Source organism: Heteronotia binoei, chromosome 4 (assembly GCF_032191835.1).
Source record: "Heteronotia binoei isolate CCM8104 ecotype False Entrance Well chromosome 4, APGP_CSIRO_Hbin_v1, whole genome shotgun sequence".
In the NCBI taxonomy this organism is placed as follows: Eukaryota; Metazoa; Chordata; class Lepidosauria; order Squamata; family Gekkonidae; genus Heteronotia; species Heteronotia binoei.
In genome coordinates this window covers 104710256-104723096 of record NC_083226.1, presented here as the reverse complement: position 1 = coordinate 104723096, position 12841 = coordinate 104710256, and positions in this window count along the sequence as shown.

Genomic DNA, 12841 nt, shown 5'->3' with positions numbered 1-12841 from the left:
TGGCGAAATTCGGTTCCATGCCAGATGCGCCCGGGGTCTTCTTGCATGTGGAAACTGTGTGCGACTGTGTGCGACCTGATGTCACTTCCGGTAAAAAAGAAAAAAAGGGGGTCAGGGACCCACTTTCAGCCTGGGGCACTGGAAAGGCCAGTGCTGGGCCTGGGAGTGTGTATGTATGTGTGGGTGAAAGAGAGAGAGGCTCAGTTTGACTGTGAGTCAAGATAAGCAATATGTCATGTGGGTAAGTCAGACTGGGCATTCCATCACTGGGGAAAGTCTTTCTGAGTTAACCCTCCCTCAGTGGTGTCTAAGACCCACACCCCACATGTCTTTACATCTTTTCTGAGGCAAGCTGGTTGCAAACGACTGGGCAAAATTTTATTAGGGAAAGAAGATGCTTCCTTCCTTGCTTGTAGTATCTGTATAGGGAAAGAGAATGCCTTTGCTTATCACTACCACAAAGATCAGATTCATTAGGGGAGGGCAGGATATAAATTTGATAAAATAAAATAAAAATAAAATTGTATTGGAATGTTACTCTGTCTGGGTGTCTGAGTTTATGAGCAGTAGGGAAAATAAATGTTTCTATATTGTTCACATAGACAACTTTGGTTGTCGGTGCAAAGTCCACCTAGTTATATTCCAGTCTGGTTTCAGCCTTGGCCACGAGACGGAGACCAATTTGGTGTCAACCAAATTTATTAAATTTTTGCAATATACTGAAATGTATTTCAAATAATAAAAAAGAAGAAAAGAAGAAAAAAGCAATATTTCAATCCTTATCAATACATTACACATTTTTTTCCTCACTTCCCCCACCTCTTTTTTTTTACCTCCGTCGGTGCTTCAAGCTATTGAGAAAAAACAATTAAGGTACCATCCATTTTAGAATCTTGCACTATAAAATTTACATAAAATCTAATAACATCTCTATATCTCTATTTATAATTCAGTCTTCTAGCTTTCCTTCAGGACATTGTTAGCACATCCTGAACTTATTTATCTCAATATACTAAATCATATCACCTTAACCTTTTAGTTCACCCTTAGTATTACACTTACCTTTCATCTATTATTACACCAGTTATAGCTATTTAATTCTTTTTAAGTATTACACTTATCTTTCATCAATCTATTATCACATCAATTATAACTGTTTGTTGTAATTATCACTATATTTTCTAACTGCTAATAAAAAAGCTATCATATATTGATTCAAAAAATTCTTTCTAATCACCTGTCTCCCCCATTTTCCCCAATTTCAGGTTATACTTTCAAAAACCACCAAATGTCTCTTAACTCTCCATTGCTTTTCAATATAGTCCTGAAACTTCTTCCATTCATCTTTAAATTTTTCTGCATCACTGTCTTTCAAGATTCTAGTAAGTCTATCCATTTCACTCCAATGTAAAGTTTTTAAAATCCAGTCCCATTTATCTACTATTTCAGCTTACTTCCACCTTTGTGCAAACAACGTTCTTGCAGCTGACAACATATACCAAACCAAAGTCCTGTCTTGCTTCAGAAAACTTTCCATTTGTAATCCTACCAGAAAGGTATCTGGTATCTGATATTTTAACTGCATATTCCAAAATCTTCAACATCTCTTGTTGAATCATTTGACAAAATTGTCTTGCTTTTTCACATGTCCACCACATATGGTAAAAAGAGCCTTCATGCTTTTTACATTTCCAACACCGATCAGATGCCTGCTTGTTAATTTTTGCTAACTTCTTAGGTGTCATATACCACCTATATTGCATTTTCAAACAGTTTTCTTTTATATTATTACATGGCAATATTTTCATAGAGTTCTTCCATAGGTGTTCCCATGTCTCCATTGAAATTTCTTTATTCATATTTATTGCCCATTTAATCATTTGAGATTTTACTACTTCATCTTCTGTAGACCATTTCAATAACAATTTATACATCTTTGCAAACAACTTTTCATCTTCCCCCAATAGCACTTTTTCCATTTCTGTCTGATCTTGCCTTATACCTGTAGTCCTGATATCTTTATCCACTAAACTTTTAATTTGTAGCATCTGGAACCAATTAAATTTGTCTTGCAGTTCTTCCTCCACTTTTAATTCTACTTTGCCACTGTTAATTTTTAGCAATTGTTTGTATGTAACCCATTTGTCTTCCTGTGAGTCAGAAATCCATTTTATAACTTCCATTGGTACAATCCACAGTGGTTTCCTCTCATCACCATATTTAAAATATTTTTCCAAGTATTCAACAAACTACTTCTTATAAAATGATGCCGGAAGAAACCATCCATCTTCTCCTTCCCGTAATACAAATATGCATGCCAACCAAATAGATTTCCATGACCTTCTAACGCCAATAACTTCTGGTTGGTTAAGGTTATTCAGTCCTTGAGCCATACTAAACATACTGCCTCATGATATAATTTGAGATCCAGCAATTGAAAACCTTGTCGTTCTTTCACATCAATTAGTATTTTCCTTTTGATTCTTGGTTTTTTTCCTGCCCATACAAATTCAGAAATCTTTTTTTGCCATCTGTTGAATTGTTTAACATCTTTCACAATTGGAATTGTTTGGAAGAGGAACAACATTCTTGGTAAGACATTCATTTTCACGGCAGCTATCCTGCCCAAAAGAGACAAGTTCAGTTTATTCCATTTCAACATATTGGCTTCGATTTTACGCCAAAGTTTATCATAATTATTTTTAAACAGATCTATATTTTTCATCGTGATCTCTACACCCAAATATCTTACTTTCGAGGTAACTTCACATCCAGTTGCATTTTGAAGTTCTTTCTGTTTGCACAATAATAAATTTTTACTTAAAATTTGCGATTTTTCTTTATTTATGTAAAACCCAGCAACGTCACCATATTCTCTGATTTTTTCCAATAACAATGGTAATACTTGTATTGGATTTTCAATAATAAACATCACATCATCTGCAAAGGCTCTATATTTATAAGTCCATCCTTTCAATTTTAGCCCCTCTATTTCCTTATCTTCTGTTATTTGCAACAACAAAATCTCTAGAGTCACTATAAATAGCAATGGGGATAGAGGGCAACCTTGTCTTGTACCTTTGCTGATAACCATTTGCTCCATTAAATCTGAATTAACACATAGCTTAGCTCGCTGTTCAGTATATATCGCCTTCACCATTCTTATAAAGTCTTTTCCCAACTCTGCTTTTTCCATCACAGCAAACAAAAAGCACCAATTAAGATTGCCAAAGGCTTTCTCCTTTGCTCTTCACTACCACAAAGGTCAGATTCATTAGGGGAGGGCGGGATATAAATTTGATAAAATAAAAATTAAAATAAAATTGTATTGGAATGTTACTCTGTCTGGGTGTCTGAGTTTATGAGCAGCAGGGGAAATAAATGTTTCTATATTGTTCACATAGACAACTTTGGTTGTCTGTGCAATGTCCACCTAGTTATATTCCAGTCTGGTTTCTGCCCTGGCCATGAGACGGAGACCAATTTGGGAAGGGTTGCCACCAATATGTGGATGCCACCAAGCTCTATCTATTGTCAGATGGCTGCCCAAACTCCACCCCAGAGAATTTGACCAGGGCATTAGAAGCTGTGGCTGGGTGTTTACAACAGAGCCCATTGAAGCTTAATCCAGCAAATATGGAAGTCCTGTACCTGAACTGTGGTGGTGTTGTCAGGTATCAGGCCCCCACCCCTGGATGGTACAACACTTGTGCTGGCCCAGAAGGTGAACAGCCTGGGTTTGATCCTGGATGCCTCACTTTCCATGAGGGCCCAGATCACCACTGTTACTAGGTCTTTCTACCATCTTCAGCAGATTAGGCAATTGGCACCATACTTCTCCCCCCAGGATTTAGCTACAGTGTCCCTTGTAATGGTCACTTCTGAGCTTGATGGCCAAGTCTACATGGGCTTGCCCTTGGGACTGATTTAGAAACCCCAGCTAGTGCAAAATGTGGTGGCATGCCTGTTAACTGCATCACCTGTGCAGGTTTGCATTTGGCTGGTGCTGTGTCAATTGCACTGGCTACCAGTTGAATACCAAATCTGTTTAAAGGTGCTTGCATTGACCTTTACAGTCCTGCTCTGCCTAGGGTGCCAATCCCCAGTTGGAGGCATGGGATCCACTGGTTTGGAGGCCCTCCCCTTGCTTCAGGGTTATCAGAGAGTGAGGGGGGGGTTGAATGTCCACTGGGCACTCTATAGGGTATAATGGAGAATCAATCTATGGGTATCTGAAGCTCAGAGAGGCTGGAGGGGGAGTATGAGGTAGAGGCATCAAACTTTCAGCATACCCTCTGGTGCCTCTCCTCAAACCCCCTCCCCCCAGGTTTTAAAAAGATTGGACCAGGAGTTCCAATTCTATGAGCCCCAAAAGAAGACACCCTCATCTTCTATTGCATTGCATTGCTTGCACTGACCTTTAAATCCAAGTTGGCAACATGCACAGAGCTCCAGTGCTAGGGCTCCTGCAGGAAAATTTCTACCATTCGCCTTGTCCTGTATTTTCTAGAATTAAATGGTGGATTTAATAATGTGCTGCTCTATCCCCGTAAAACTCACACAGAAAGACACTTGTGGCCTCTGCCAAGCTGGCCTAGCGGCGCTATGGGAGACAGGTGCAGCCGCGGGGTGGAGTGTGTGGCTATCCAGGCCTCAGGGAAGGAGCAGCGGCAGCGGCAGTCTGTGTCGAGTTGTGCTGGGGAGGAAGGACGGGCCCAGGGAAAAGCAGAGCAATCCAAGCCTCAGACGAGGAACGGAGCCGACAGCAACTGCTGTTACGGTGGGAAACTTGCTCGGATGAGGAAAACTTGCCAACGCTCCCAGCCAACCCTTCCTCTGATGAGGAGAACTTGCCAACCCTCCCAGCCACAAGCCCCGTCGCGAGTTCTACACAGCAGCGGTTTGGCCTATACCCTAGCTCGGCGCTACCTAGCCATGAGTACCATCTTAGCGGCAGTATCAGCCAGTCATTCAACCTACTGCTGCTGCCTGCTTAGCCACGAACCCAAGCTTGGCAGTGGTTGGGATTGCTGCGAACTTCAACTAGCGATTTCCCAGACTACCCTGGACAACTGCCCAGTCACAGAAATTATATCTGGCGACCTCTGAACTACTTTCCTAGCTACTGCTGCCAATACTAACACTGCTACTCAGCCACATGAAGCAGCTGCTTGGATTGTGCTCAGCTCAGTATTGTTGTATTTATCCTTCCACCCGAAAATTTTGACAGTCGGGAGACATAGGGAGGGTCTCTAACCCCCTCTGTGCCTGCCTATTAGCGGAGGCTTATAGGATAGAAGAGGTTCTTGCGCATAGACTGCACTTTAAACATCTCTGCTTTACCATCTTAGCACTTTAATTCTCAGCACTTTCATCTCAGCACTTACTACAATCTGCACTTTAGTGATTATTCACCTAATTCAACTTGTCTTCCACTGCTAGCTATGGGGTTTAAATTTATTTTCTTGTGATTATTGGCTGCTAAATTAATTGAACCTATTGCATTAGTGGTTGATTAATAGGGGAGAGGAATTAAATTGGGTTGGAATTTTGTTATCTGAATTAGCTACTGAGAAATCTGATTTATTGGCTAATTGAGTTGAGGAGAGTAACAATTAGTGGATGGTTGGGGCTTAGAATTTAATTGCCCATTAGAATAAATTGATTTATTTATTAGCTAATTAATTGGGTAGAAGTTAAGAGGGGTTTCAGAATTAATTCACTACTTAGGGGAGGTTAATTCACAGGGATGGTAAGCTGATTGGGGTGGGTGTTCTTGGCTAGCAAAGGTAGGGAGAAAAGAAATTAGAAACTAGAATAATATAGGATTGTAAGCAGGCCATCCTATATACATATTGGTCTGAGGCTGCTGCGGAGACCAGTGGGGGGATGACCAGCCTGGAGATTCCAATACTTCTGGGAAGGGGAAGGTATGATGGTGGGAACAGACATTGTTATAAGGGAAGGAGACTGACATGGAGGTGCTCGGCCCTCTTCCAGATTGTCCCATCCCAAGAGTAGCAGGTAGTGGGGTCAGGTTGAATTACTCGCCTCTGTCATTGGTGTTATGCAATGCCAGGTTCATAAATAATAAGACAGTCCTTTGAGAGTTTCTACTCGAGCAGGACATGGACCTGGCTTGTGTGACTGAGACCTGGGTGCGAGATGGAGAGACTGTAGCTCTCTCCCAAATGGCTTCCCTGGGATACTCAGTCTTTCACCAATCACAAACTAGCAGGGGGGAGGGGTGGCCCTATTCATATGAGAGGCTTATTCCTTTTAGGGGCTCCCAGCCCCAGAGATCAATGGCATTGAATGTGCCGGTCTGGCGTGGGATGTTGGGGAGGGGTTGGCGATACGGCTGGTGTACCGTCCACCTAACGCACCAGCCAGCGCCTTACCATCCCTGATGGAGGCCATAGAGGCTGGGCATTGGAGTATCCAAGGCTAGTGATCCTGGGTGACTTCAATGTCCATGCTGACGACGCGACCTCCAGCCAGGCGATGGACCTAGTGTCATCCATGGCGACACTGGGACTCTCCCAATTTGTTACATCACCCACTCACCAAGCGGGGCACATGTTAGACTTGATCTTTGCGGCAGGGGTTTTGGTGGATGATATTATTGTGGAAGCAGTGCCATGGTCAGACCACCTTGCCCTTAAGGCTCGTGTGGATGTCCCACCCCAAGCCCGTCAAGGCGGTGAGCATATTTTGGCATGCCCGCAGAGCCTGATGGACCCAGAGCGGTTCTAGATGGCTCTATGGAATCCCTGGCCCCCTGGCGATTCTCTCGATGACCTGGTTGAGTCCTGGCATTGCTGGCTCTCCAGAGCCATTGATGAGATCGCACCTCAGTGCTCTCTGAGCCCTCATGTTAAGCTGGCACCGTGGTACACCCTGGAATTGTGGCAGCTGAAATGAGGGCTCAGACGGCTAGAGAGGCAATGCCCTCTTCGAGATGAAGAGACTAGAACATCTTATAGAGAGTTTATGAGATCCTATGAGATGGCAGTCAAAGCCACAAAGAAAATGTGCTTTGCGGCCAAGATTGCGTCTGCAAATTTGTGCCCGGCACAACTGTTTAAGACAATTCGTACTCTTATAACACTGCTGCAAGGCAGGCCAAATGCTATGGAATTAGAGATAGGCTGTGAGGCTTTTGCGGAATTTTTGCAGATAAAATCTCATCTCTCTGCCGCGACCTCCTCGCCACATTCGAAACAGTATGTGAACTCGAGGCCCCGTGCCTGTCTCCTGGACAAGCTCTGGATAGCTTCAACATGCTCAGTCTGGAGGAGGTGGACAGAATCCTCTCCACTGTATGCCCAACAACTTGTGATCTGGACCCTTGCCCTTCCTGGCTAATTAAAGCTTGCCAGAGGGAGCTTAGATGTCCTATACGGAACATCGTAAATAGATCCCTCTCGGAGGGGCTTTTTCCAATGCCTCTTAAAGAGGCCGTGGTCCACCCTCTCTTGAAAAAAGCTACATCAGATCCGGCCAAATTGGCAAATTACCAGCCGGTCTCGAATTTACCTTTTGGGTAAAATTATTGAGAGGGCAGTGGCATTACAGTTACAGAGTTTTTTGGATGACACTTCCATCTTAGACACCCACCAATCCAGCTTCCGCCCAGGTCATGGGACAGAGACAGTGCTGGTCGTCCTGGTGGATGACCTCCAGTGGCATCTGGATCGAGGCAGATCGGCGGTGCTGATGATGTTAGACCTATTGGCAGCATTCGATACGGTCAACCATTGGTTACTGACCCGCTGCCTCACCAATGTGGGGATTCAGGGGTTGGTCTTGAAATGGCTTTCCTCTTTCTTTGAGGGTCTGGGACAAAGGGTGGTGATTGGGCAAGAACTGTCTCGGAGGCACCCACTTAACTGCGGGGTGCCGCAGGGGGCAGTTCTCTCCCCAATGTTGTTTAACATCTACATGCGCCCCCTTGCCCAGATTGCCTGGATGTATGGGTTGGGCTGTCACCAATATGCTGATGACACCCAGCTCTATCTGCTGGACAGCTGGCCTGACTGTGTCCCAGAAAATCTAGACCTGGCGCTGCAGGCTGTGGCATGGTGGCTCAGGCTGAGTAGGTTGAAGTTGAATCCAGCAAAGACAGAGGTCCTTTGCCTGAGTCAGGGTGGTCCAGGAAGGAATATTCCCCTACCAGCGCTTGACGGTGAGCCACTGAAAGCGGCACACAAGGTCAAGAGCTTGGGGGTACTAGAGTCTGCCCTGACAATGGAGGCCCAGATAGCAGCCACTGCTAAATCCGCTTTCTTTCATCTTAGGCAGGTGAGGCATTTGGATCACGACAACCTGGGCTCCCTAAGTGGGAGCACATACAGCCGGAGCTGCGGGAACAGCTCTGGCTGCCAATAGTGTACCGGATTCGTTGCAAGTTGCTGGTTATTACCTATAAAGCCCTATATGGTCAAGGTCCTGTCTACCTTAGGGACCATCTCTCCCCATATATTCCCCAGAGGGTACTTCGATCTGGCTCTCAAAATCTACTGGTAATCCCCGGGCCGAAGGAGGCCAAACTGAAAGCCACCAGGGAAAGGGCTTTTTTGATCGCCACCCCCCACTGGTGGAACCAGCTGCCAGAGGAACTGCAGGCCTTGCGGGATCTTGGCCAGTTTCGCTGGGCCTGCAAAACCATTCTCTTCAAGCTAGCCTTTAACTAACATGGTGCCTACAGTGCAGATAGAATGCCGTCATGCTGAAAGAATGGAATAATACTTAGATCTTAGCACCAAATGACATGTAATGCTGATTTTAATTACTGAATGTATAATTTTATTGAATGTATTATTTTATAGCTTGTATATTTTACTATTGTGGAGTTTTATGTTGTGAGCCACCCTGAGCCTGCTCCGGCAGGAAGGGCGGGATATAAATAAAATAAAATAAAATAAAAAATTAAAATAAAATATTGTTTCCAATAAAGGGAAGGCATTTAAAAGGAGTGTGGTCATTTTAAATGTGATGGTCAGAACTCCCTTCGGAGTTCAGTCATGCTTGTCACAACCTTGCTCCTGGCTCTATCCCCAAAATCTCCTGGCTCCACCCCCAAAGTCCCCAGATATTTCCTGAGTCAGACCTGGCAACCCTAGCGCTGCCTGGGACCAACATATCTGAGGGACTGCCTCTCCCCATATGTGCCCTGAAGAGCTTTACACTTGGCTAACCAACATCTACTGGCTGTCCCCAGCCCAAAACACATCTGCTTAGCCTCAACCAGAGCCAGGGCATTCTCTACCCTGGCCCCAGCCTGCTGGAACAACGCTCCTGCTTGAGATCAGAGCTGTACTGGACCTTCTACCATTCTGCAGGGCTTGTAAAATGGAGCTGTTCCACCAGGCCTTTGGATGAGGCTATGGGCATCCAATTCAAGTTGGCCTCTCTTACTGCAGCTGTTCTTCCTATCCAGCCAAGTTTTAAGAAGATCTTTAATGGCCCAGGGGCTTCAGCTTGAGTTTCATCATATTTTAATTGATACCTGTTTGTTTTAATTTGTGCTTTAACTGTTTTAATTTATTGAACTTCTCTGTTTAATCTATTGTATATTGGTTGATGTAATCCACCCTGAGCCTGCTTGTGGGGAGGGAGGAATAAAAATCTAAACAAACAAACTTCTTATATGAAGTGAGCAACCTTAAAAGTGAGCTCAGTTTTGCAGTGAGAGGCCCAGGTTCAGGGCTGCTCCTCCATTTCGCATTACGACAGCAGATTCAAAAGTCATCTCTCCTGTAACCATCTAATGAATGGCCAAATATACTAGTAATTAAACAAAATTAGAAGAGTAAAGGAAGCATTTCCTTCACTCTCCAAATGCAAGAAAATATGCTTCTAAAAATGTGAAAGTCAATTGGGTCAAAAGAAATAGATTTCTGTACCCAATCTGCTTATTTCAGCACCTGTTTTCAAATATATGTTGCAAGCCCTGCATTTCTTTAGAAATATAACTTTTAAAATTAATTTTTATCACCTTAAATATAACTTTTAAAATAATTGGAATGACTTTTTTTTGTTTCTTAATGGCCATCAGGCACAAGGACCTCAACAAAGAGCTCAGTCTGTATCTTAGACATATACCATATATAAACCAATATGCAATTGCCTTGTTTGGAGGGAGGTTTTTTATGTCATTTTTTTTTTTGCTGGGGGCACTTTTATGTACTTGGAGGGCACTATAAGATAAAAGATTAAGAACCCTGGTCTGTTGTCAAATGACTGTCACTCTTGTTTTTAAATCTATGATATAGTTTAATACAAAAGGTAAGTCTTATATGTGTCTGGGATATTCTGCACCAGCTGCAGCTTCCAAACCATCTTCAAGGCCAGCCCCACTTAGGATGTATTGCAGTAATCTAGTCTGGAGATTACCAGAGCATAAATTACTGAAGCCAGACTATCCTTGTCCAGTTAGAGGCACAGCTGGGCCACCAGCTGAAACTGGTAGAAAGCATTCCAAACCACCGATGCTACCTGAGCATCAAGTGATACAGATGGATCAAGGAGCACCCCCAAGCTATAAACTCCCCTTTGCGGAGTATGACCCCCACCTAGAACAGGTTGAACGTCCCCCGTCCGGTCAAAGAAATCACTCACCAACAGCATATCAGCCTTGTCTGGACTGAGCTTCAGTTTGTTAGCTTTCATCCAGGCGATTATCATAGCCAGATACCAGTTTAGCACATCCACAGTTTCACCTGCCAGTGATTAAAAGGAGAAATAGAGCTGCACATCATCAGCATACTGATGGCAACACACTCCAAAACTCTGGATGATCCCACTCAGTGGTTTTATGTAAATTCAGTTTCAGTTTATTTCAGTTTATATCCAGCCCTTCCCACTGAAGCGGCTCAGGGCGGCTCACAACATAAGATCTAACATTTTGGTTTTAAAAATACATCGATTTACAACAATTAAAACAGTAAAATAATAAAACAAATAAAACAGCGATCTGTCAGAATACTACACTACAACCTTCTATAAAGTTTCCAATGTCAGTTAGTTATAGGCCAGCCGGAAGAAGGCTGTCTTACAGGCCCTGCGGAACTGGCCAAGGCAGCTGGTTCCACCAGTAAGGAGCCGTTACCGAAAAGGCCCTGTCCCTGGTGGATTTCAGACGGGCCTCCTTTGGCCCGGGGATAACAAGCAGATTTTGCGAGCCCGATCTCAGTACTCTCTGGGGAACATGTGGGGAGAGACGGTCCCTAAGGTAGGCAGGTCCTAGGCCATATAGGGCTTTAAAGGTAATAACCAGCACCTTGTACCAGACTCGGTATATTATTGGCAGCCAGTGCAGATCCCGGAGCCCTGGCCAGATGTGCTCCCATCTTGGGAGCCCTAATAGCAGCCGGGCAGCAGCGTTCTGGAGAGATGGCCCTCCAGGTAGGTGTAGAACTACTGCAATGCAATGCCCCCTATTCCCATCTCAGCCAGCTGCTCCAGAAAGAAATGTTAAATACTGTGAGGGACAAGACAGATTCTTGAGGCACTCCATGCTAGAGAGTCCACAGGGCTGAACAATATTCCTCAAGCACCACCTTTTGGAGATGGCCCTCCAGGTAGGTGTAGAACCACTGCAATGCAATGCCCCCTATTCCCATCTCAGCCAGCTGTTCCAGAAAGATACCATTTTTAATGGTATCAAAAACTGTTAAGAGGTCAAATAGTATCAACAGGGTCACATTTTCCCAATCTCACTCCCAGCATAAGTCATCATATAGAGTGACCAAGGTTGTTTCCATGCCAAACCTAGGCCTGAATCCCAATTGAAATGGATCCAGATAACCAGTTTGATCCAAGAGTGCCTGGTGTTGACTGGTAACCACCCACTCTAGAACCTTGCCCAGGAAGGGAACATTTACAACCAGCCTGCGGTTGTTCAAATTTTCCAGATCGTACCACTGCCTCTTTAAAGCAGGATGGGACCACTCCTTTCACAGGGAGGCGTTAATGACCTCTCTGGTCCACCTAGTTGTCTCTTTCTTATTAGCTTTTAGAAACCAAGAGGGGCAAGGATCCAGTACAGCAGTGGTTGCATGGACCTGTCCAAACATCTTATCCACATCCTTGAGCTGTACTGACTGAAACACATCCAATAAGAGCACACTAGACTGTGTTCCACCAATTCAGCTGCTGAAACTCTGGAGTCCAAGTCCCAGTGAATGAGACAATTTTTTTCTCCTGGAAGTGTCCAGTGAGTAGATTACAGAGGACCAACAATGGTTCCAAAATGTCCCTAGGACTAGAATGCAATAATCCCTAGACAATCTTGAAAAGCTCTTCTGGTTGACAAAGAGAAGATTGAATAGAGGCAGTGAGGTATTGTTTCTTTGCTACACTCACTACCTCAAAGCATACCTAATTGTAGGCACATGCCAGGTTTCTGTTGCATTCACTGGGAGTTTTCCTCCAACTGAACTCCAGCCATCTCCTAACTTCCTTAATCTCTCTCAGCTCTGGGGTATACCATGGAGCTATATGAGCTATATAGCAGAGAGGGTACTTGGAAGCAATCGTGTCAACCACCCAGGTCATTTTTGTATTCTGCAGGATGACCAGGGCTTTGACAGAAGTGCCAGCCATGTCAGCCAGAACACACATACACACCCCAAGTCCTCTGGAAACCATCTGGATCCATTCAACTCTTGGAGTGGACCATTTTAATGCCCCCCCCCCTTGCAGATGGAAATGGTTACCTTAACTCTAAATCTCAGGCATGATCTGACCATGACAAAGGGACTGAATCAAACCACCCACAGAGCTTTGGCTATAAGCTGTATAGAAATTTAATAAATAATTATAGTAATATTCAAGA